General features: G+C 35.1%; 1 protein-coding gene across 2 annotated transcripts in view; it reads right to left on the reverse strand.

The window, feature by feature from the left end:
- Nucleotides 1-24,010, reverse strand: part of UNC13C (unc-13 homolog C) — a 675,102-nt gene that overhangs the window by 186,429 nt on the left and 464,663 nt on the right. The window lies entirely within an intron of this gene.

The raw sequence follows: 24,010 nt of genomic DNA on the forward strand, positions 1-24,010 counted from the left end.
TGTAAAAGAAGTGAGATCATACCATGCACACTTTCAGACCACAATGCTATGAAACTTGAAATCAACCACAGGAAAAAGTCTGGAAAACCTCCAAAAGCATGGAGATTAAAGAACACCCTACTAAAGAAGTAATGGGTCAACCAGACAATTAGAGAAGAAATTAAAAAAATATATGGAAACAAATGAAAATGAAAACACAATGATCCAAACACTTTGGGATGCAGCGAAGGCAGTCCTGAGAGGAAAATACATTGCAATCCAAGCCTATCTAAAGAAACAAGAAAAATCCAAATACAAAATCTAACAGCACATCTAAAGGAAATAGAAGCAGAACAGCAAAGACACCCCAAACCCAGCAGAAGAAGAGAAATAATAAAGATCAGAGCAGAAATAAACAATATAGAATCTAAAAAAACTATAGAGCAGATCAATGAAACCAAGAGTTGGTTTTTTGAAAAAAATAAACAAAATTGATAAACCTCTAGCCAGGCTTCTCAAAAAGAAAAGGGAGATGACCCAAATAGATAAAATCATGAATGAAAATGGAATTATTACAACCAATCCCTCAGAAACACAAGCAATTATCAGGGAATACTATGAAAAATTATATGCCAACAAACTGGACAACTTGGAAGAAATGGACAAATTCCTAAGCTCCCACACACTTCTAAAACTCAAACAGGAAGAAATAGACAACTTGAACAGACCATAACCAGCAAAGAAATTGAATCAGTTATCAAAAATCTCCCAACAAATAAGAGTCCAGGACCAGATGGCTTCCCTGGGGAATGCTATGAGACATTTAAAGCAGACATAATACCTATCCTCAAGCTGTTCCAAAAAACAGAAAGGGAAGGAAAACTTCCAGACTCATTCTATGAAGCCAGCATTACTTTGGTTCTTAAACCAGACAGAGACCCAGTAAAAAAAAGAGAACTACAGGCCAATATCCCTGATTAATATGGATGCAGAAATTCTCAATAAGACACTAGCAAATCGAATTCAACAGCATATAAAAAGAATTATTCACCATGATCAAGTGGGATTCATTCCTGGGCTAAAGGGCTGGTTCAACATTTGCAAAGCAATCAATGTGACACATCACATTAATAAAAGAAAAGATAAGAACCATATGATCCTGTCAATCGATGCAGAAAAAGCATTTGACAAAATTCAGCATCCTTTCTTAATAAAAACCCTCAAGAAAGTCGGGATAGAAGGAACATACTTAAACATCATCAAAGCCATTTATGAAAAGCCCACAGCTAACATCATCCTCAATGGGGAAAAACTGAGAGCTTTCCCCCTGAGATCAGGAACATGACAGGGATGTCCACTCTCACCGCTGTTGTTTAATATAGGGTTGGAAGTTCTAGCAACAACAATCAGACAACAAAAGGAAATCAAAGGCATCAAAATTGGCAAAGATTAGGTCAAGCTTTCACTTTTTGCAGATGGCATGATATTATACATGGAAAACCTGATAGACTCCACCAAAAGTCTGCTAGAACTGATACATGAATTCAGCAAAGTCGCAGGATACAAAATCAATGTACAGAAGTCAGATGCATTCTTATAGACTAATAATGAAGTAACAGAAAGACAAATAAAGAAACTGGTCCCATTCACAATTGCACCAAGAATCATAAAATACCTAGGAATAAACCTAAGCAAAGATGTAAAAGATCTGTATGCTGAAAACTATAGGAAGCTTATGAAAGAAATTGAAGAAGATACAAAGAAATAGAAAAACATTCCATGCTCATGGATTGGAAGAATAAATATTGTTAAAATGTCAATACTACCCAAAGCAATCTATGTATGCAATGCAATCCCAATCAAAATTGCACCAGCATTCTTCTCAAAGCTAGAACCAGCAATCCTAAAATTTTTATGGAACCACAAAAGATCCCGAATAGCCAAAGTAATACCAAAGAAGAAGACCAAAGTGGGAGGCATCACGATCCCAGATTTTAGCCTCTACTACAAAGATGTAATAATCAAGACAGCATGGTATTGGCACAAAAACAGACACATAGACCAATGGAATAGAATAGAGACTCCAGAATTGGACCCACAGGTGTATGGCCAACTAATCTTTGACAAAGCAGGAAATAATATACAATGGAAAAAAGAGACTCTTTAACAAATGGTGGTGGGAGAACTGACAGCAACATGCAGAAGAATGAAACTAGACGACTTTCTTACACCATTCACAAAAATAAACTCAAAAATGGATAAAGGATCTCAATGTGAGACAGGAAACCACCAAAACCCTAGAGGAGAAAGAAGAAAAAAAACCTCTCTGATTCAGCTGCAACAATTTCTTACTTGACACATCCCCAAAGGCAAGGGAATTAAAAGCAAAAATGAACTATTGGGACCTCCTCAAGATAAAACGCTTCTGCACTGCAAAGGAAACAATCAACAAAACTAAAAGGCAACCAATGGAATGGGAAAAGATATTTGCAAATGACATATCGGACAAAGGGCTAGTATCCAAAATCTATAAAGAGCTCACCAAACTCCACACCCGAAAAACAAAGAATCCAGTGAAGAAATGGGCAGAAAACATGAATAGACACTTCTCTAAAGAAGACATCCAGATGGCCAACAGGCACATGAAAAGATGCTCAACGTCGCTCCTTATCAGGGAAATACAAATCAAAACCACACTGAGATACCACCTCATGCCAGTCAGAGTGGCTAAAATGAACAAATCAGGAGACTATAGATGCTGGAGAGGATGTGGAGAAACGGGAACCCTCTTGCACTGTTGATGGGATGCAAACTGGTGTAGCCGCTCTGGAAAACAGTGTGGAGGTTCCTCAAAAAATTAAAAATAGCTCTACCCTATGACCCAACAATAGCACTTCTAGGAATTTACCAAAGGGATACAGAAGTGCTGATGCATGGGGGCATTTGTACCCCAATGTTTACAGCGGCACTTTTAACAATAGCCAAATTATGGAAAGAGCCTAAATGTCCATCAACTGATGAATGGATAAAGAAATTGTGGTTTATATACACAATGGAATACTACGTGGCAATAAGAATGAAATATGGCCTTTTGTAGCAACATGGGTGGAACTGGACAGTGTTATGCTAAGTGAAATAAGTTATATGGAGAAAGACAGATACCATATGTTTTCACTCTTATGTGGATCCTGAGAAACTTAACAGAAGACCATGGGGGAGGGAAAGGCGGTAAAAAAAGTTAGAGAGGGAGGGAGCCAAACCATAAGAGACTCTTAAAAAATGAGAATAAACTGAGGGTTGATGGGGGGGTAGGAGGGAGGGGAAGGTCGGTGATGGGCATTGAGGAGGGCACCTGTTGGGATGAGCACTGGGTGTTGTATGGAAACCGATTTGACAATAAATTTCATATTAAAAAATAATATTAAAAAACCCAGAACATTTACATCTCCATGTCTTCACAGCTTACAATGAAATATAGTAATTAAGACAGTCCATCTTCAAATACAAGGTTAATTAATTTTCACTAAGATATTATGGTAATTAAATAGGGAAAGGGTAGCTTCAACAAGTTGTGCTAGGGTAACTGGATATCCATATGCAAAAAAAATAAAGAGACTTCAACCCATACTTCACAACATATAAAAAATTACCACAAAATGGACCACCTACCTAAATATAAATATACCTACCTAAATATAAAACCTTAAACTATAAAACTTCTAAAAGAAATAGTAAAAAATCTTTATGAGTTTGCATTAGGCAGTGGTTGCTTATATGTGAGGCAAAAAATTCAAAGCATACTCATAAATTAGATTTCATGAAAATTAAAGTCTGTTTTTTAGAAGGTACTGTTGAGAAAATAAAAAGATATGCAACAATATAGGAGAAAACAGTTTGCAAGACACATATATGATAAAGGAATTTTACCCAGAATATATAAATTACTCTCTAATATCAATAATTTTTAAAAAAATGGGCAAAAGATTTCAAAGACACTTCAGTAAGGAAGGTAATTAGATGAAAAATAAGCACATGACAATGTGCTCAACATTAGCCTTTAGGTACTTTCAAATTAAAACTATAATGTGATACCACTATATGTCTACTAGAACAGCTTGAAAACAAAAGAAACAGAACAAAAGCTGACAATACCAAAGGCTAGCAACGTTGTAGAGGAGCTAGAATGTGGATACATTTTGGCTGACAAAATGTTAGAATCAGATTGGAAAACAATTTGGCAATTTCTTATAAAGGTAGATATATGTTTAACTAATAGTCTCCTTCTAGGTATTTATCAAAGAGAAATGCAACTATATTTGCAACAAAAGCTGTACACATTGCTTAATTCTTAATCACCTAAAACTGCAACATCAACGTCCTTCAACTAATGAAAGGATAAATCAATGGAGACAGATTCACAGAATGGAATTTTTTAAGCAAAAAAAAGGAATAAAGTACCAATACATGTAACAATGCACATGAGTACCAATTGAATTATGTTCAATGAAAAAAGCTATAGTCAAAGGCCTACATACCATGATTCCAATACATTATCGAAAAGGCAAAAATACAGAGACAGAAAACTTATGAGTGGTTGCCAGTGACTTGGGGTGTAAAGAGGGGTTGACTATAAAGGAGTGTGAAGAAATTTGGGGGTGAGAAATATATTTTATATTTTAATGTTAGTAGTCACATCACTATGTGTTTTTTATTTCATCAATTTCTGCTCATTATTTCCTAACATCCACTTTCTTTAGGTTTAATAAATTGTTTCTTGTTTAAATTCTTAAGAATGATACTTAAATAAGTAATTTGGGAGATTTTTTCCAATCTAATGTGTATTTAAGGTATAAATTTCTTTCAGGAACTGCACTTAGCTGTATCCTAATAATATTATATTATATATTTATATTAATCCAATCAAAATATTTCAAATTTTTAATTTTGATTTTTTTTCTATTTTGGAATGTATGCAATTTTAATGTTCTAATATCTTTTTTATTGAAGTATTGTTGACATAATGTTATGTTACGTTCAGGTGTACAACATAATGATTCAGTATCTCCCTACATTATGCTCTGCTCTGCTCACTGTCACTATGGATCACAACGTTCACCAGACAACCCTATTCCAGTATCACTGACTATATTTCCTATACTTTACCTTTCATCCCTGTGACTTATACACTCACTAACTGGAAGTCTGTGCCTCCCACACCCTATCACCAATTTTGCCCATTGCCCCATACTCCTCCCCTCTGGCAACCGTCAGTTTATTCTCTGTATTTATAGGTCTGTTTCTGCTTTTTGCTTGTTCATTTTGTTTTTTTTAGATTCCACATGTAAGTGAAACCATATGTTATTTATCTAATCTTGATTTCTTAACTTCAGCTATTTGGATTTCCTAATATCTTTTTGTTGCTGTTTTCTCCTTAATTAAACTAAGGTCAAAGAGCACATTTGTAATGATTCCATTGTTTTGAGATTTGTTGAGATTTACTTTATACCCCATCATATAGTTAACTTTTATAAACCATCTTTATTTTACATCTTTTGTGTCCTTGAACTTCATTGTGGTTATTTTCTTCTGTACTATCTTCATGTTTACTAATTCTTTCCTTAGGTCTAAATTATTATTAATTTCATTGTTGTAGTTTTTAGGTCTAGAATTTCTTTCTGATCCTTTCAGTAGTTTCAAGGTCAGAGCTGATTTTTTTCATTGTGTTATTTAATTTCTTAATATATCAATCAAAATTATATTATATGAGTCTCTAAATTCTATTATATTAATCTCTTATGATACCTGCTTATTTTTGATTGAATGAAAGACATTGCTTGTGAAAGATGTCTATACAATTTAAGTCTGTGGATGATGTTAGTATTTTTCAGAAAGGATTCATCTTTCTTCTGGCAGCTGTATTTTAGGGTTTGAGAGAGATGACCTTTCTCCATTCACGAACTGAATTCACTCAAACTGGATCTGTATTTTATTCACGCTCACTCCTAGCATGTATCCCTTCCTAGCCCCATATGTATGAATTGGATGTTCACCTTGACCCACTACTTCATAGGGCCTGAATTTCAATTATTCTCCTGTTCTTGTGTTCACCTTTCTGTTTTTCAGCTGCTACTCTTTGTCTAGCTTCTCAAGTTCTCAGTCTTTGTCTCTCGGTGTATCAGTTGATGCTTGTAGGAGAGAGAGTCATCACATATCCAACACACTTTCCTACTAAACATGTGCATACATCATAAGAAATTCATGGAGAGAAAACATATCAGTTAATGGAAGAAAGAAGTTGTGTACCCCAGTTAATGTTATAATTACCACATGAAATAACCCTAAAAGTGATTTCTAAAATATATTTTCATTTAATTTGGAAGCTTCAATGAAATAACTTCAAAACAAAAATTCTAAAAACTAACTGTCTCAAAATTTTCTCAAGTGTAGAACCAATCTGTCAAGTTTGATTTTCACTGTTGAAAAACTTTGTGTTTTTCATTAATCATTAGTATTAAATCATTAGTGTTAAATCCTCAACAATGCAAAACTTAAACCAACAAACCATTTAAAATAAAAACAACACATTAGAAAAATATATGCAAGATGTATTAAGAACAAAGGGATAATATTAATATAAAGGGAACTGGTACAAATCTACAGGAAAAAGATGAATATTAGAAAAAAGTGGCTAATGGAATGAATGGTCAATTTAAAAAGAAAAACACAAAAGCTTATTAAACCTAGGAAAAGAGATGTCCAACCTTTCTAATAATGAAATTTTCATTAAAATAGTGAAAAATTTGTAGTGAAAACATTCAGACTAGAAAACATTAAACAATGGTAAAAAACTTAGGACGTGTTTGAATCTGTTTTTCAAAAGTCATCTCATGACTCTGTACAGGCTTCCAAATCGTATGCAATTCCAACATCTGTGTTACTCCCATTCCCTTTTGTCCTGTACGCCAGGAGTCCCCTCTATGGGATGCATCATCCTGATGTTGTATGAAATGACAGAATATTATGTAACTATCAAAAAGAGTAAGACAGATCTGCTTGTATTGAGACAAAAAAGATGCCTAGCAGGTAGTGTTATGTGAACAAAGCAAATTACAGATTAGTATACATAATATGATTCCATATTTTGTAAAAAATATATTGATGCCTGTATATGTAATATGCATATAATAAACACTATTAAATGAATACCTATGCTTATATGCGCAGAAAACATTAGTTGGAAAAAAATACACCCAGCTATTGAAAATTGGTAAGGTCTGGGTGAGGGGGTTCTTATGTTCATTTATTATCTTCACAAAAATGATGCATAAAGATGACAACTTTTATTTTCTGCTTTACACCATCCTATGAAGCTAAATAAGATTATTTTTGTAATCCTAAAATTTTTTTAATTATTTCTCTTTTGAAATAAAATTAATGGGAATTTTACCAAATATGTAATTAACATTTTTTTTCTCACATTCTTATTTAAAAAATGAGGGATTGGTGGTCAGGATTTGAGCCTGAAGCTACTACCCCAAGTTCATGATCTCTCCAATAAAGAGAAGACATTCAACAAATTTTTATACTAAGAGATACTAAGCTAGCTTTGATTACATTCATTTTAGACTCAAGAACATTAGAGATTTAAAAATATGTCCTAAAACACGAAACAAATGAATGGCAGAGTCAGAAATAGAACTTAGCTTCCCAACCATATTTTTCATTCTTTTTTTTTTATGACAGTAACAAAAATTCCTAAGCATTGAAAATGTCTTCATAGCTAATTTTGACTTTTTTGTATTAGTCTATTAATTTTGTCTAAAATTATTTATAATTCAAATTATTAGCTTCATATTTCATACAACAGTCCCTCTTTAAATTTAAATCTCAAGATGTACTCCTTGCTAAGCTCCATTTTTATGCAGAAAACAATCTTTGAGGTCTGACATATTTTCTGATATCTGTTCTAGAAGTTGTTTTACTAAACAGTGTATTATGATATACTGGTTTCAAATTTGGTTATACTTACCATTACCTAAGGAGATAATGGCTATCCTATGCTAGAAACAACAACAAACAAAACCTCAAAGCTTGTTTATTTATTTAATAGTTACACAGGTTCTTCTGATGTCCATATTTTTTTATTTTACTTTGCTACTTCTCTATGGTGCATTTCAAAATATTTCTCTGGCTCTTCCTTTTAATTTTTAAAGTTTATTTATTTTGAGAGAGAGAGAGCACACGCACATGAGCAGGGGAGAGGCAGAGAGAGAAGGAGACAGAGAACTCGAAGCAGGCTCCACACAGAGCCCAAAGCAGAGCTCAAACTCACGAACCATGAGATCATGACCTGAGTGAAATCAAGAGCCAAAATCACACTTAACCCACTGAGCCACCCAGGGGCCCCTCTATGGCTTTTTATTATATATAATCTAGTTAAATAATAATAAAAAAACAACACTATTTAGACCTGAATCTAGATAGCAAACTACATCATCAACCTCTGCCACAATCTATAGCATCTTTTCCCTTCCACAATTCTGTGGATTCTTCCTTTGATACACCAGTGAAATCTGCTGTCCCACCCCCATTCCTACTGTCACATTCCTTATTCAAGTCTTAACCTTCACTTGCCTCAAGAATTGTACTAGTTTATCTATTTGCCTCCATTTCCCCCTCTTCCAGTACACTTCTACATTTACCACCTCAGTTACCTTTAAGAACACAGACTAATATTTCAAACCACTGTTTTAAAATCATCAATTGCTTGTTACACTTCATTAGCATAGAAAAGTATCAATTCATTTAAAGTTACTTTCTTGGCCAGTGATGATTTCATCCCAACTTCTATCTCTACTCTCCAATATTTTCCATGCTCTACCCGCCAAGATTACTTACAATTTCTCAACATTTGTGATATCCCGCATCTTCTGACCATTTTCTCCATCTATTCTCTTTCCTCCTGAATTTCCATTTGATCATAACTTCCCCTTCTTCCTTCAAACCACAGTTCAAATATCACCTCTTGCTAAAGTCCTCTGTTGTACTCAAGGCAGAATTAACACTGATTAATTAGCTATGAAGGACAAGGACAAAGGGTACAATGACTATAAACTGCATCATAGCTCGCTTACTATTAGGAATGGTGCTTTTACTATATAAATTCTATAATTTTACTGATAACATAAGATTTAACTTAGTATAATTTTATTGACATTTGTTTTATAGTTCAAAACTGATAGAAAGTATTTATTTTTTCTTTGATTAATTTTGTTTAGCATTAGAAGACAATTCCTCTCCATTTAGAATCTCTTCACTACCCAATATTATACAATCTTCTAAATATAATATATATTAATTTATATATGTTTATGTATATATACCACATGTATGTATATTATATATTCTCTCCACATGATTTAACATGATATAAACACTTCTAGAAGCCAAGATATAACCTGGTGAAAAAATCTGCAAAGCTAATAGTTTCTACAACAACTTCTTTGCTCCTACCTACCTAGAGAAAAAAAGGATGAAAAATTCCCAACTATCAGCAAAATATGACAGAAGAAGCAAATCTGTTGTTGGCGTGAAAGAAGAGACATCTCAGATGTCTCCTAACAGATTTTATTGAGGTCTAAGTAACTGCTGGTTAGATTTTATTTCCAGGGGGCACAAAATAATCATATTCCCCCAAATGCTTTTTTTTTTCACTCTGTCCACATATGCAACTACATACTCTCATGTTGGTAAATTTTATATGCTTTACTGTGCTGTATCCCCAGTACCAGACCATTATTCAAAAGGCAGAGCTGTTTTCTTCCAACAAACTTCACAGTTGAAAATTTCTGCCCTTTCGTAAGGCTGGCTAAGAAGTCTATGCAATCTGGAGCCTTCTTTTCCACAATTTAACACAGCTTTTGCTATTTCCTCTGCACAATCCACAACAACAAAATGTAGTGGTTACACCTCAATACAATCCAAAAGATACATATTTGATTTCTCTTCTACTACTTGACTAATTCACCCAGTGGAGTATTGCATAATCTCTAAAACTCAATGTCCTCATCTGTCAAATGGGGATAATAATAAATGTACAATTTAGGGCTTTTTCTAGGGATGTGGTGAAGATTAAATGATATTTTACATGTAAATAATTTGTACAGCCACTGACTCATCATAAACACTCAATAAATGTTTGCTGATGGTAATGAAATTTTAACTGTAAATGAGATATAAAGGAAAATATTATTTAAGTCCCACTGATTTCTAATGTGAACAAAATTATCATAGAAACCGAATGAAAGTTTAAATTTGAATTTGTACTTTTTAGTCTCCAGGAAAAAAAAAAGTTGTTAATAAGATTAATAGCAATGAACTTGATTGCAGAGGGAAATTTTTATGTACTCACAGGAGTAATCTGGTTTCATAAACTTCAGAAATCACAAGGGGACTCTAACAATTTAAATGCTAATTATAAACAAATTCCAAACTATGAAACAAACAGTATGGAAGATGTTTTCACTTCCACAACCATTTCCTAAGCTCGTGAGTATTACATGCATTTGAAAGTTAAGCATATATAGAAGATGACACATTACATTTTTATATTTCATTATTCATATTTTAAAAATAAAATTGGCCCTCCTCATACCTGTCTGCATCTGTGAGATTTTGCTGTACACAGATCCAATTCTCTAATGTACAGCTCTACTTATTAATTTTAAGGGCAGTTACAGCTTAACTTAGTCTATTATTTCTAAAAGGAGGTTTGATGAAATAACTGATCTATTCCAATGTTATGTGAATGTCTCCTGTTTTTAATTTGTAGCAATTAATACAAAGCATAAATGCTTTAAATCTTGAATCCCATGAGACACAGCAATTTAATAACCCAATTTATTATCTGCAAATCTCTTAGTGAAATAAGAAAAACAATCTACTGCTGCCAAATTGGATAATACGGATTCATTCATTAGTCACAACAGATATGATTAGAATCCATTAAATGTGAAGTATTATTTTGATATGCAAAGTTTGTCTTTGAAAAAAAGTATTCTTTGTCACAAGTGAGTAACCAATGGTTCTGTTATTGCATGCCATGCACACAACTGAAACTTCATTATCACCTTCATAATTTAAGAGACATTTAGTTTGCTGGGCTCTTTTCACATTATAAAAAAATCCTAATAATTCAGGTTTGTTAATATGTTTTCCATTTAAGAATACATATGGTATATATACAATGGGATACTACTTACGGTGATCCAAAAGAACAAAATCTTGCCATTTGCAACAATGTGGATGGAACCAACAAGTATATTAGGCTAAGTGAAATAAGTCAGAGAAAGACAAATATCATAGAATTTCAGTCATATGTGGAATTTAAGAAACAAAACAGATGAACATAGAGTAAGGGAAACAAAAGTAAGATAAAAACAGAGAGGGAGGCAAATGAGAAGAGACTTCTAAATACAGAGAACAAACTGAGGACTGCTAGAGGGGTGTTGAGTTGGGGATGGGCTAAATGGGCGACCACCTTAAAGAGGGCGCTTGTTGGGATGAGCACTGGGTATTATATAAAGTGATGAATCACTGGGTTCTACTCCTGAAACCAATGCTACACTGTATATTAACTAACTTGAATTTAAATAAATTGAAAAAAAAAGAATACTTGACATGCATTAGTGCAATTAACTGCCATTATCTTGAAGGAATAGCCAAGAAGAATGAACCTGATTAAGCAAGACTCTACTAGTAAATTATAAAGTAGCCTTACAAGTTAAAGCTGTATTAAAGAGGAACTAAAACATATCATAGCACTGTGGTTAGGGATCAAAACCAGCTTAAATATTCGGAGTGCAAACTCATCTAATTGAACCTTTCCTTTGGTGATAATTTTTCCTTCGTAAACTCTCCTGCACCAAAACCAAGTAGATCACCAATGTCGTTTAAACCCAATTACCCTTTCATGTTTTTGTTTTCTCTTTATTTACATTTACAACCTAAGGCATTATTTTACTAAACTCAGGTCTTTATATACATATTTAATTTAAACAGGAAAAATAAAAATCAGAGATGGATCGAGGTTAACGATTAAACTCAAGATTTTGTAAGGCAATGAAAATGTCACCTGGCAGCAGCAGAGGAGGTGATGATGGTCAGAATCGCCTACAACCTTGGGCTATGGTCATGGGGAAGTAATAAATGGGATTCACCGAGTTCAGATAATTGTTTCTCAAGCGACACCTAAGACTCCAGGTTAGAGACCTGAAGGGGAGCAAGTTCTCATATTCAAGTTGTGGGGCAAGGAGACTGAGGCAGAAGAAAAGAGACGGGAATTCACACTGTAGAGCATCTAGGCAATGCCATGCCCTGGGCTAACTACCTTATATGCCTTATCTCCTGAATCCTGATATTGGTGCTAGGTCTTAATTTTTCCCTCCCAAATTTTTAAATGTGGATATCAGTCTGAAAGATGTTACAAAACTTTTCTAAGTTCTCATGACTCAGTCTGTCTCGCTCAAAAATATTATATCTCTAAACCACTCAAACCACCTTTATCTCTGCATACTTAAAACATAGTCCTTTTTATTTTTACTTATTATTTTTTATGTATTCATCTCATTCAAAACTATTAAGATAGTTTACACAATTACTACATACAATGAGATTTGACTTGAAAGTAGACAAGTTAAAGGAAAAATTAAGTCATAAAATAAAATGAGATTAGACATAGAAATATATGTTCTTTTTCTTTTAGCATTTACTTCTTTTTGAGAGAGAGAGAGAGAGAGCGCGCACATGGGTGGGGTAGGGGCAGCGAGAGAGGGAGACACAGAATTTGAAGAAGGCTCCAGGCTCTGAGCTGCCAGCATAGAGCCTGATGTGGGGCCTGAACTCACAAACCGTGAGATCATGACCTAAGCCAAAGTCAGACATTTAATTGACTGAGCCACCAAAATGTATGTTCTTAGGGGCACCTGGATGGCTCAGTCAGTTGGGTGTCCAACTTTGGGTCAGGTCATGATCTCACGGTTTCTGGGTTTGAGCCATGAATTGGGCTGTAAGCTGGCAGCGTGGAGCCTGCTTGGGATTCTCTCCCTCTCTGCCCCTCCCCCACTTACATGTGTGCACGCTGTCTCTTTCTCAAAATAAATAAACTTGAAAAAATGTATTATTTTTTATTCTTTAGAGTTATTAAATGTGGACCTCAGTTCTGACATTTCTGGCACCTAATCAACAAAGAAAAATTGATCATTTTTACCTATCTCAATTGTTCAGGAAGTAAAATTCTTTAAAACAGTGAATTCTGAGGGGGAAAAAATCATGATTTCTCCTGAGGATGCCACTAAGTACAAACTATTTATTATTTTTCCTCTGATACATAACAGATTGCATACATTATTTATTGGTTTATACACAATTGCAATTGGTACCAAATGGCATATCCTGCACTTTAAACTTTTTGTGAATCAATGAGTCATTATTGTTACAGGTTTATCATGACCAGATCCGGATTAATCATGAAAACATCAGATATGTTTGGGTTGGATTGAAGGATTAATGCCCATCATTTTATTCCTAGCATCTTTTCCTTAAAGTTCATCCTGTTGTGAATCAAAGAGGTGCTTACATTCTGGTTCTGCCATTTACTAGATGTGTGATCTAGAAAGTTACTTATCCTCTGTGGGCTTCAGTGTCATCTGTAATTTGGGGATGATAATAGTACTGATGTCATTAGAATTGAGTTTAGGATTAATTCAAACATTAAACTGTAAAAATGATTAGTATAGTGCCTGGCTCCGGTTAATTCCCTATAGTTCCCTATATGATAGTACTTAGAACATATAGATATCTAGTGGTGCCTAAATCATCTGGCAAGCATAATAAACCTTGGAAATCCAAGATGAACCTTTCTTTCCTTTATGATGTGCAGGAAGGGAGATAGAAAATTGAAATCTTCATGAGAGATCGAAGTAATACAATTCTTAGTAAGCATCTATATAATAGTGCTCTTAGAAAAATTGTATTTAGGGGCACCTGGGTGGCTCAGTCAGATAGTCACCTGACTTTCGCTCAGATCATGATCTCACAGGTCATGAGCTCAAGCCCCACAACGGGCTCTGTGCTGACGGTTCAGAGGTGGAGCCTGCTTTGGGTTCTGTGTCTCCCTTTCTTCTGCCCCTCCCTGCTTACACTTTCTCTCTCTCTTTCAAAAGTAAATGTTAAAAAAATTAAAAAAGAAAAATATTCTTAATTTTTTTTGATGTTTATTTATTTTGAGAAATGCAAAGAGACAGGGGAGAGAGCATGAGCAGGACAGAGGCAGAGATAGAGGGGGAGGGAGAATCCCAAGCATACTCTGTGCTATAAGTGACCCACTGCTCAATCTCACAAACTGTGAGATCATGACCTGAGCTGAAATGAAGAATCTGATGCTTGACCAAGCCCCCCAAGTACCCCGTCTTAGAAAAATATTCTTAATTTTTCCAGAAGATGTATTATTTTGGAAATTTGCAGAGAAATACCTGATCTGCTTTAAAATTCCAGCTGGCTACAGGGGTGCCTGGGTGGCTCACTGGGTTAAGTATCTGACTTTGACTCTGGTCATGATCTTGAGGTTCAGGAGTTCCAGCCTGCATCAGGCTCTGTGCTGACATCTCAGAACCTGGAGCCTGTTTTGGATTCTGTGTCTCCCTCTGTCTCTGCCCCTCCACCACTCATTCTCTGTCTTTCTCTTTCTATCTCTCCAAAATAAGTGAGACATTAAAAAAAAACAACAACAATAACAACAACAACAACAAAAACTTCAACTGGCTGTAATTACCATGGGTAAAAACTATCAAAATTGCTTGTTTCCTTTTGGACCTTTAGTCAGGTACTTTGAGCTCAGACTTTTGGATTTTCTGACTATTCTTCCCACTGTAAACCCTAGTCTGCAGAAATGACTGCTTGCGTTTGTTCATATTCTGACAATTCAAGCCAAAGCATTCCTTTACACTTGAACAGCAATGTAACTGCAACTACACTGGAATACATGTGTCGTTCCATGCCATATCGTAACAGGTTATGCTACTTTGCTTATGAAGATCATCGACCTAAGTCAACTACCAATAATTAACAGGTAATTTTTAGAAGCCTAATTTTCATAATGAGAAATGAGACTAATAATGTACACTGGCATATTATACAAAAACCTCAGGAAAGATGAACTCAGGAAAGATGGAGCGATGACCAGTAGAACCATGGTGCTTCAGAGTTGAAGGCAGTCAGGGGAGTGCAATAGGTGACCACAGATGGGATCTTCACTCAAGAGATCCACCAAGAGCATGGTTCTGCTACTCTCATCATTTCTGCTTTTCTTTCCAGGTATCCCTTCTCTTCTTTTGCTGACATCTGCCTCCTTCCCTTTCAGCAATGTTTATCTCCTGGCTTCTGCTTATACCTCATTTTGATTTATTCTTAATTTTAGATCACTTACTACACATATCACCAAACCTGTAACCTTTTAGTATCTATTCTCCTTGTCAATTGTCTCATTCTCTGCATTTCTCAAAGTCAAATTACAAAGAGCAAACCAAGTTTTTCTCATTAGATTATTTCAACAAGGGACAATGAGGGAAAGAATTTAATCCCAGGACTTCTAACATGGCAGGCACGTTGATTAGCCAATTGAAGACCAATGTTTAATTTTGTACATATCTCTTTACAATTAAATTTTTGGGGCTCCAACTTTGCATAGTGCCTGATGAATATTGAGTACTCAATATATATTTGTTAAATTTAAATGAGAATGTTAATGGAAAATGATAAAAATAAAAAGAGCAGGAAATAAAACATGGGAATAAAAATCTTTAAGCTAAAAGAAAAAAATAAGTATTTGCATTATATTCCCTGTCCTTACTCTATTTCAGAGTAACCAAGTAAGTATAGCCCTAGTTAATGAAGGCAAGTTCTTCACAGAGAAATTCTAAATAATAAATATTGAAAGAATAACATTATAACACCACAATTTTACAGTCCTACTAGAATAGTTGATTCTGAAATCATCATAAATAATTAAAAGGATTAGAGGAGAGGTCAACAGGGAACTTTGGAATGAAGGGATCAGACTGCCAGTACAGACAAGTCTTAGCATCACCAAAAGGGAAACAACCAGACTTAATGGGATCCTTGATATAATGGGGTATGAAGTACACAGAGTTACCTGTTAGGTATCTGGAAAAAAATAAATAAATAAACAGAAGATTAAAGAGCTTTTAGAGCTGATAATGTTCAAAGATGGAGAGTATCAAATATGGAGGAACAAGCTAAATATAACAAAAAAGCAAAAACAATGATCCATAACTTACAATATTCTAAAGAACAGCTAGCTTCTGTAAAAAATTAGTGGCATGGATAAACAAAAAGTGAATGGAGCTGAGCTGGAATAAAAGAGATTTGTGCCACTTAACTACCAAAAGTAGTGTGTGAGCCTTATTGGGATCTTGAAGAAAATAAATCAAATGTAAAAAGGCATTTTTTTGAGAGATAGTGAGCACATGTGTGTGAGTGGGAGAGGGGCATAGGCAGGAGGTGGGGGATTGGAGAGAGAAAGAGAGAGAGAGAGAGAGAGAGAGAGAGAGAGAGAGAGAGAGAGAGAGAGAGATTGGGCTTGATCTCACAACTGTGAGATTATGATATGAGCTGAAATCAAGTCAGTAAACTAACTAAGCCACCTATTCCCCCACCCCCCCAAAGGCCTTTTTTTAGGTAATATTGGCATTACTGGTAATATTATTAGTTGTGACAATGACATTATGATATGCAAAAAAATAGCCATCATTTTTAGGGATGAATAGTGAAGTATGTAGGGATGAAATGATATAATGTTTGACATTTGCTTAAGATAACTCAGCAAAGAAAAAAAAACCTCCATGTATATATGAAGAAAATATGACAAAATCTTTGCTATTCCTGAATGTGAGTGATGGTACAAGGCTGCATTGTATAGTCTCTCTATTTTTTAGAATGATAAACACTTTTGTAAGAATTTAAATTTTTTATTGTTTGATTTTTTACTTGAGTATAGTTGACACACAATGTTACATTAGTTTCAGGTGTACAACATGGTGATTCAACATCTCTACATATTATGCTATGTTCACAAGCGTAGCTACCATCTATCACCATACAACATTATTAAAATATTACTGACTATATTCTCTATGCTATGCCTTTTATTCCTATGACTTATTCATTCTGAAACAGGAAGCTTGTACTTTCCACTCCCTTCATCCATTTTGCCTATTTCCCCCACCCGCCTTTTCTGCAACAAACATGTTTGTAATGGGTAGGAAAGGGTTAGATGCAGTGTTGCCATAAATTGCACCCATGATACAGCACCATATAATCAAGAGGGAACTCCCAACTGTCATCTTCTCCAAAGGAGCAAAGGGTTTGAAATGCATACCTAGTTCAACTTTTAAGACTCCTACCTGATGGCACTCCTGGGTGGCTTGGTAGGTTAAACCTTACTCTAGATTTTGGCTTAGGTCACGATCTCATGGTTCATGAGTTTGAGCCCCACATCAGGCACTGTGCTGTCAGTGTGGAGCCTGCTTGGGACTCTCTCTCTCTCTCTGCGCCTCCCCAGCTTGCTCTATCTCTCTCAAAAAAAGTAAATAAATTCTTTAAAAAAAATTTTTTTTAAAAAAGGACTCCTACCTGTGGGATGGGTCCTCAAAACACCTAGCTCTGAAAGCCAATGAGGGCTTATGTCTTCAAGACTCACAGGATTATAGTAAATAAGTAGTTATTAATGGGCTTGTGAGCACTCCCTGTGGATATCCCCTCAAGGTTCAGCCCAGAAAGAAAACACAAAAATGCCCATCTCCCAGTCTTCTCCTGCAAAGGGCTAGACTGCATATTTTATGAGCCTAGGGGTCTAGCTTTAACTTAGCATGCATCTAGGAGTTGGCTGAGATCCCTCCCAGAGTTTGGTGGAGCTGGTGGGCATTTCTCCTATGTTATCCCTCTGGCTGGCTATAACAACAAGACCAAATTACCAGTATTTCTCCAAAATGAGTTTGTCTGTACCACTGGTGCCCCAAGTTACGGCTGCCACCAGAGGAATGGGTCCTCAAATCACCTATATCTGATAGCTAACGGGGCTTGCATTAGTGACTATAGCAAACAAAGAAACAGCTTTACAACAGGTGCAGGAACACCCCCTCCCCCAACTCCATGGCTATACACTGGGGCTCAGTGCAGAGGGAATAGGCAAAAATGTCCACTTTCCAGTTTCTCTCTGAAAGGGCTTAATTAAATTTTTTTCCCAGTAGTTGCCTGAGGGTCTAGCTTCTAATTAGCCTTCATTTGTTATCCCCTCCCTTTGGGAAATTGACAAGTCTTGGCAAACTCTCAACTATGGAAACCACAAAGAACAAAGATGGTGGCTTGGACATTCATAAAAATTTGAGAGACAACCTGAAGCTCAGGCTGGGGTGACTAATGAGACCAGTCTGTCAAGACAGGGACTGGTTGCTATTTTATCTAATGTGCAGAAACCAACACAGAAAGTGAAAGAAAATGAAGAAATGGGAATGTTTGAAACACACAAAAAGCAAGAGAAATCACCAGAAAATGATTTTAATAAAATGGCGGAAAGTGATTTACTTAATACAGAGTTCAAAATAATTGTTTAAAGATGCTTACTGAAGTCAGGATATCAATGCATGAACAAAGTGAGAATTTAAACAAAGAGGAAAAAAAAACAAGAGAGAGTTTAAAAGCAGGAAGAAAGAAACAGCTTGTTATACAAGGAGGATACCGCTATCAATGGATTTTCAGAGGAAGCTTTGAATCCCAGAAGGGAGGAAGATGATATATCCAAAGTGCTGAAAGGAAAAAAAAATACAGCAGCCAAACAAGAATACTCTACTTGGCAATGTTGTCCTTCAGAACTGAATGAGTTTTCCAGATAAACAAAAGCTGAAGTTCATCATCACTAAACTGATATATGGATCAATAAACCAATGCAATAGGAGTACAGAATTAGACTCTCACAAGTATATTTAATTGATCTTGGACAAAGTTGCCAAATTAATTCAATGGAGAAAGGATAAATTCTCCAACATTTGGAGTTGGAAAGATAAGCATACAAAAGAAAATCCCAAAGAATCTTGAACTCTATATCATACCATATACGAAAAATAACTTGAAATGAATTATAGACCTGAATGTAAGACATCTAGAAGAAAACTGTGGTATTACAGCTTGACCTGTGGGTGTTGTAAGATGTTTTAAATAGGACACAAAAATCTCAAATGATAAATCTATAAACTGGACTATCCCATCAAAATTTTTCAAAATTTCTTCAAAAGATACTAGTAAGAAAATGGAAAGAAAGTCACAAACTAGGAAAAAATATTGTAACATTTATGCCTGACAGTAGACCCTTATTTACTCCGTGTAAAGACCCACTATAACTCAATAATAAAAAGATACACATCCCAATTTGGAAAGGGCAAAAATATTTTGAACATCTTCAAAAATCTTTGATCTTCATCAAAAATACATAGATTGCAATTAAGCACATTAAATGATGGTCAGCACAGTATTTAGGAAAGTGTAAATTAAAACCACGATGAGACACTACTATACACCTATCTGAATGGCTAAAATATAAATTCTAACCATATTAAGTTTTGGCAATGTACAACCACTTGGGAAAGTAGTTTGGCAACTTTAAGAAATACTAAACATATACCTACCACATGACCTAAAATAAAGATAAGATGATGTCTCTGTAGAGACTTGTAAACAAATATTCATAGCAACCTATTCTGGAAAAAAATCTCAAATTGCGACCCTAACCCTAATCTTAAAAAATGAATGAATGGATGGGTGAGCATTTTGAGGTACATCAATATAGTGGAAAATTACTCATAAATAAAAGGAGACAAAGTATTGCTACTTTGTCACAAACGTCACATGGAAACTTATTAGGGTGATAGATATCTTCATTATCTTGATTGTGGTGAGGGTGTTTTGGCTAGACATATATGTCAAAACTTATCAAACTGTATACTTCAAACATGTGCAGTTTTACTGTATTCAGTTATACTTCAAAAATAATGTTAATAAGGGAGCAAGAGAACCACACCAGAAGATCTGAAAATATTTTGCTTAATGGTTTCCTGTTTCAATAAAGTAGTGAAATTTCTATAAGCATTCAGAAAGCCACTTCATAAATTAAAAAAAAATTAATGTTTATTTCTTTTTGGGACAGAGAGAAACAGAGAATAAACAGGGGAGGGGCAGAGACAGAGAGAGGCACAGAATCTGAAACAGGCTCCAGGCTCTGATCTGTCAGCACAGAGCCCGACGTGGGGCTGGAACTCACAGACCACAAGATCATGACCTGAGATGAAGTCGGACGCTTAACTGACTGAGCCACCCAGGCACCCCTATAAAAATAAAATGTGAATAAATATAGGGTGCCTGGGTGGCTCAGGGTGCCTGGGTGGTTGTTGTTCATGGGTTCGAGCCCCATATCAGGCTCAGGGCTGACAGTTCAGAGCCTGTAGCCTGCTACAGATTCTGTATCTCCCTCTCTCTCTGTCCCTCTTCTGCTCATGTTCTCTCTCAAAAATAAAAACATTAAAAAAATAAAAAAATAAATTAAAAAATGTGAATAAATATTGCTCAAATACTCCAGTGCATCAATTAATAATAAAGTAGGAACACAGAGAACATATGCCAACTACATATACAGGCTTGCTTTAATTTCTTCATTCATTCAACCAATATACCTGCCTGGAATTATATTAGTATACAAAATAAAACCCCATTCTCAAGTTTCATCCTATAATTATTATAAATTGTCATAAAATTTGAATGAGACAAAGCTTACAATGATTTTTTCAAAGTCATAACAATGCTTCATTCTATAAATTTGTATCAGTAACCTTAGATTACATTGAATGACAAAAAATATCCCTATATTTTTAATATCATGTATTCACTTACCTTTGCCTTCAAAATAAAACTGAAACTTGTTTTCGCCTGAAACATCTGTCTCAGATTTGACTGTGCCTTCAAACTTTAGTGTCTATAGAGCACATGAGGGTATATTATTTATATTACAGACTTGTGTGCCAACTTCAGATTTTGAATCCATAGATTTGAGATAAGGCTCAGAATCTGCATACCTGACTAGCAGACCACATGATCCTGACCCAGGTGGTCTGGACTCATCACTTTCTGAAACAGTGCTAGCCTTAACCAACAAAGGAGATAATTAGTGAAGCCTAAATGTGATGACACCCTGTGCAAATCAAGAAACAGGTGTGAATGAAAATCTCACCAAATTATACAAACGCATTGGCCACCAAGACCACATCTCACTCATTAGAAGTTCACTTAAAACGTTAAACAAGAAGCAAAATGGAATGATCCTTAGTAAACAAAAAATCTTTAAAACGTCCTCAAAATCTGAACAATTACAACCATAAAACATCGATTACAAATATAGGAAGGCATTCAGGTTTTTTAGGATTAGGGTCTCATAGGAGAAAAAAAAAACTGATTCCAAACCCCTACATTAAAAACATAAAAGAAAAGAAAGACATTCCTTTCCTTGTATCATTACTCCTTTTTATACTGAGTAGACTGTTTAGTTCATAATTTAAAATTTATTTGTGCCATAACTAAATGTATTTCCTCCATTACTTCTAATACAGTTTCAAAAAGTCAAATAAAAATTTGTAATATGTTTCTTAGTACATGATTAAAAATAATTCTGGAAAACTTTAATTAATTCCATGATTTTATGATGCATCTTTTACTAGTCATGTCTGGATATCTGATATTTGGTGAATGTAAAGAATTTCTTTGATTAAAAATAGAATCTTTCATATAACTTTTCATTAGCATTTCTCAGATGTTTCTCTTTATTCAATACTCATTTACCAAATGGCATATCCCAACTAAAGGGCACAAAACAAGTATTGATTTCCCTATCTTTAGGAAATCTACTCTGTCTTAAAAAAGGCCCAAAGATGGGAATGCAAACTGGTGCAGCTGCTCTGAAAAACAGTGTGGAGGTTCCTCAAAAAATTAAAATAGATCTACCCTATGACCCAGCAGTAGCACTGCTAGGAATTTACCCAAGGGATACAGGAGTGCTGATGCATAGGGGCACTTGTACCCCAATGTTTATAGCATCACTCTCAACAATAGCCAAATTATGGAAAGAGCCTAAATGTCCATCAACTGATGAATGGATAAAAAAAATTGTGGTTTATATACACAATGGAATACTACGTGGCAATGAGAAAGGATGAAATATTGCCTTTTGTAGCAATGTGGATGGAACTGGACAGTGTGATGCTAAGTGAAATAAGTCATACAGAGAAAGACAGATACCATATGTTTTCACTCTTATGTGGATCCTGAGAAACTTAACAGAAGACCATGGAGGAGGGGAAGGAAAAAAAAAGTTATAAAGGGAGAGAGCCAAACCATAAGAGACTTTTAAAAATGGAGAATAAACTGAGGGTTGATGGGGGGGGGGGGGTGGGAGGGTGGGGAGGGTGGGTGATGGGCACTGAGGAGGACTCCTGTTGGGATGAGCACTGGGTGTTGTATGGAAACCAATTTGACAATAAATTTCATATTTAAAAAAAAAAGTCCAAAGAATAAAGGAGAAAACATATCTGTTCCATAAAGCCCCCAGGATGAGCAGAGGGTATGTCATATATTAAAAGACAAGATCTAGTCTTGAGCTATCAGAAGAAAATAAAACAGAGTCTCTATAGATATTGAGCAGCAAACACTGTGGTCTTCAGGTAGAATATAATAGGGAACGGGGGAAGGAAGTATAAAGACAAACCTAATGATGCTATAATGGTTGCATATCAAAGAGGACCAATTTCTCCACAATTAGGAGGAATGTGGGACAGATGAAAATCAGTGGTTAAGAAGCAAGGATAAGATGAAAATTGGGATAAATTTATTTCTTCTGTAATTGAAATTTCAATTGGATTCGACATAAGCTTTTTGACCCTGTCTTGACCATTATAGAGAAACAATAAATCCAGTTCTCTATAGTAAGTCTGACTCTACTTCATGTTCTACTTCATGATTTGTCTATTTCTGCTACTCCTGCTACCCATAGCATTTCAGGTATTACCAAAATGTCAGTATACACTCTCCATTAATCATACTGCAAGTGCCTTGTTGGTAGACTTAGCTGTTACTTTGCTTTTTCTGTATAGCCCTCAATATGTGGGCATAAAATAAATCCTAAATGTGCAACATTAAAGTTGGACAGCACCTTGGATATTATCTAGTAATACATCCTTATTTCACATATGAGCAAACTGAGACTCAGGGAAATTAGATAATTTGCCCAAGATCTCCTAGCAAGTGACATTTCGAAGAGTTGATAATTTTAGACTCCTCTAGAATCTGCTATTATAGAATAGTCATGAGTTTTAATTCATCTGCCTTGTCTATCTGGTCATAATTTCATAATTTACAAATTCTATGTATAGAGGCATAGGCTTGCATTGTTATTTGAGAAAATGGACTTACTCTACTAAATATTGCATTGGGGCACCTGGGTCAGTTGGTTAAGATTCTGACTCCGGATCTCAGCTCAGGTCATGATCTCATGGTTTCTGAGACTGAGGACCACATGGGGTTCTGCGCTGCCAAGCACAGAGCCTACTTAGGATTCTCTCTCTCACTGTCTCTGCTCCTCGTCCACTAGGGTGAGCATTCTCAGTCTCTCAAAATAAATAAATAAACTTTAAAAAACAGCATTAAATATTGCATTAAATCCATGTTATCTAACTATTTTGAAAGCAAGCTTTCTTTTGAAAAATTTTTATTATTACAAGTCACAATGAAATATAATTAATAATTTTGACATTCTTTTTAGTTTTGGGGGAAGTGCAGTGAGATAGTTTTGTGGGTTTTTTTTTCTTTTTTGAGATAATGAGATAGTCATGAAAGGAATCAAAGGAAAGAAGAAACTTTT

Source organism: Felis catus, chromosome B3, assembly GCF_018350175.1.
Source record: "Felis catus isolate Fca126 chromosome B3, F.catus_Fca126_mat1.0, whole genome shotgun sequence".
NCBI lineage: Eukaryota > Metazoa > Chordata > Mammalia > Carnivora > Felidae > Felis > Felis catus.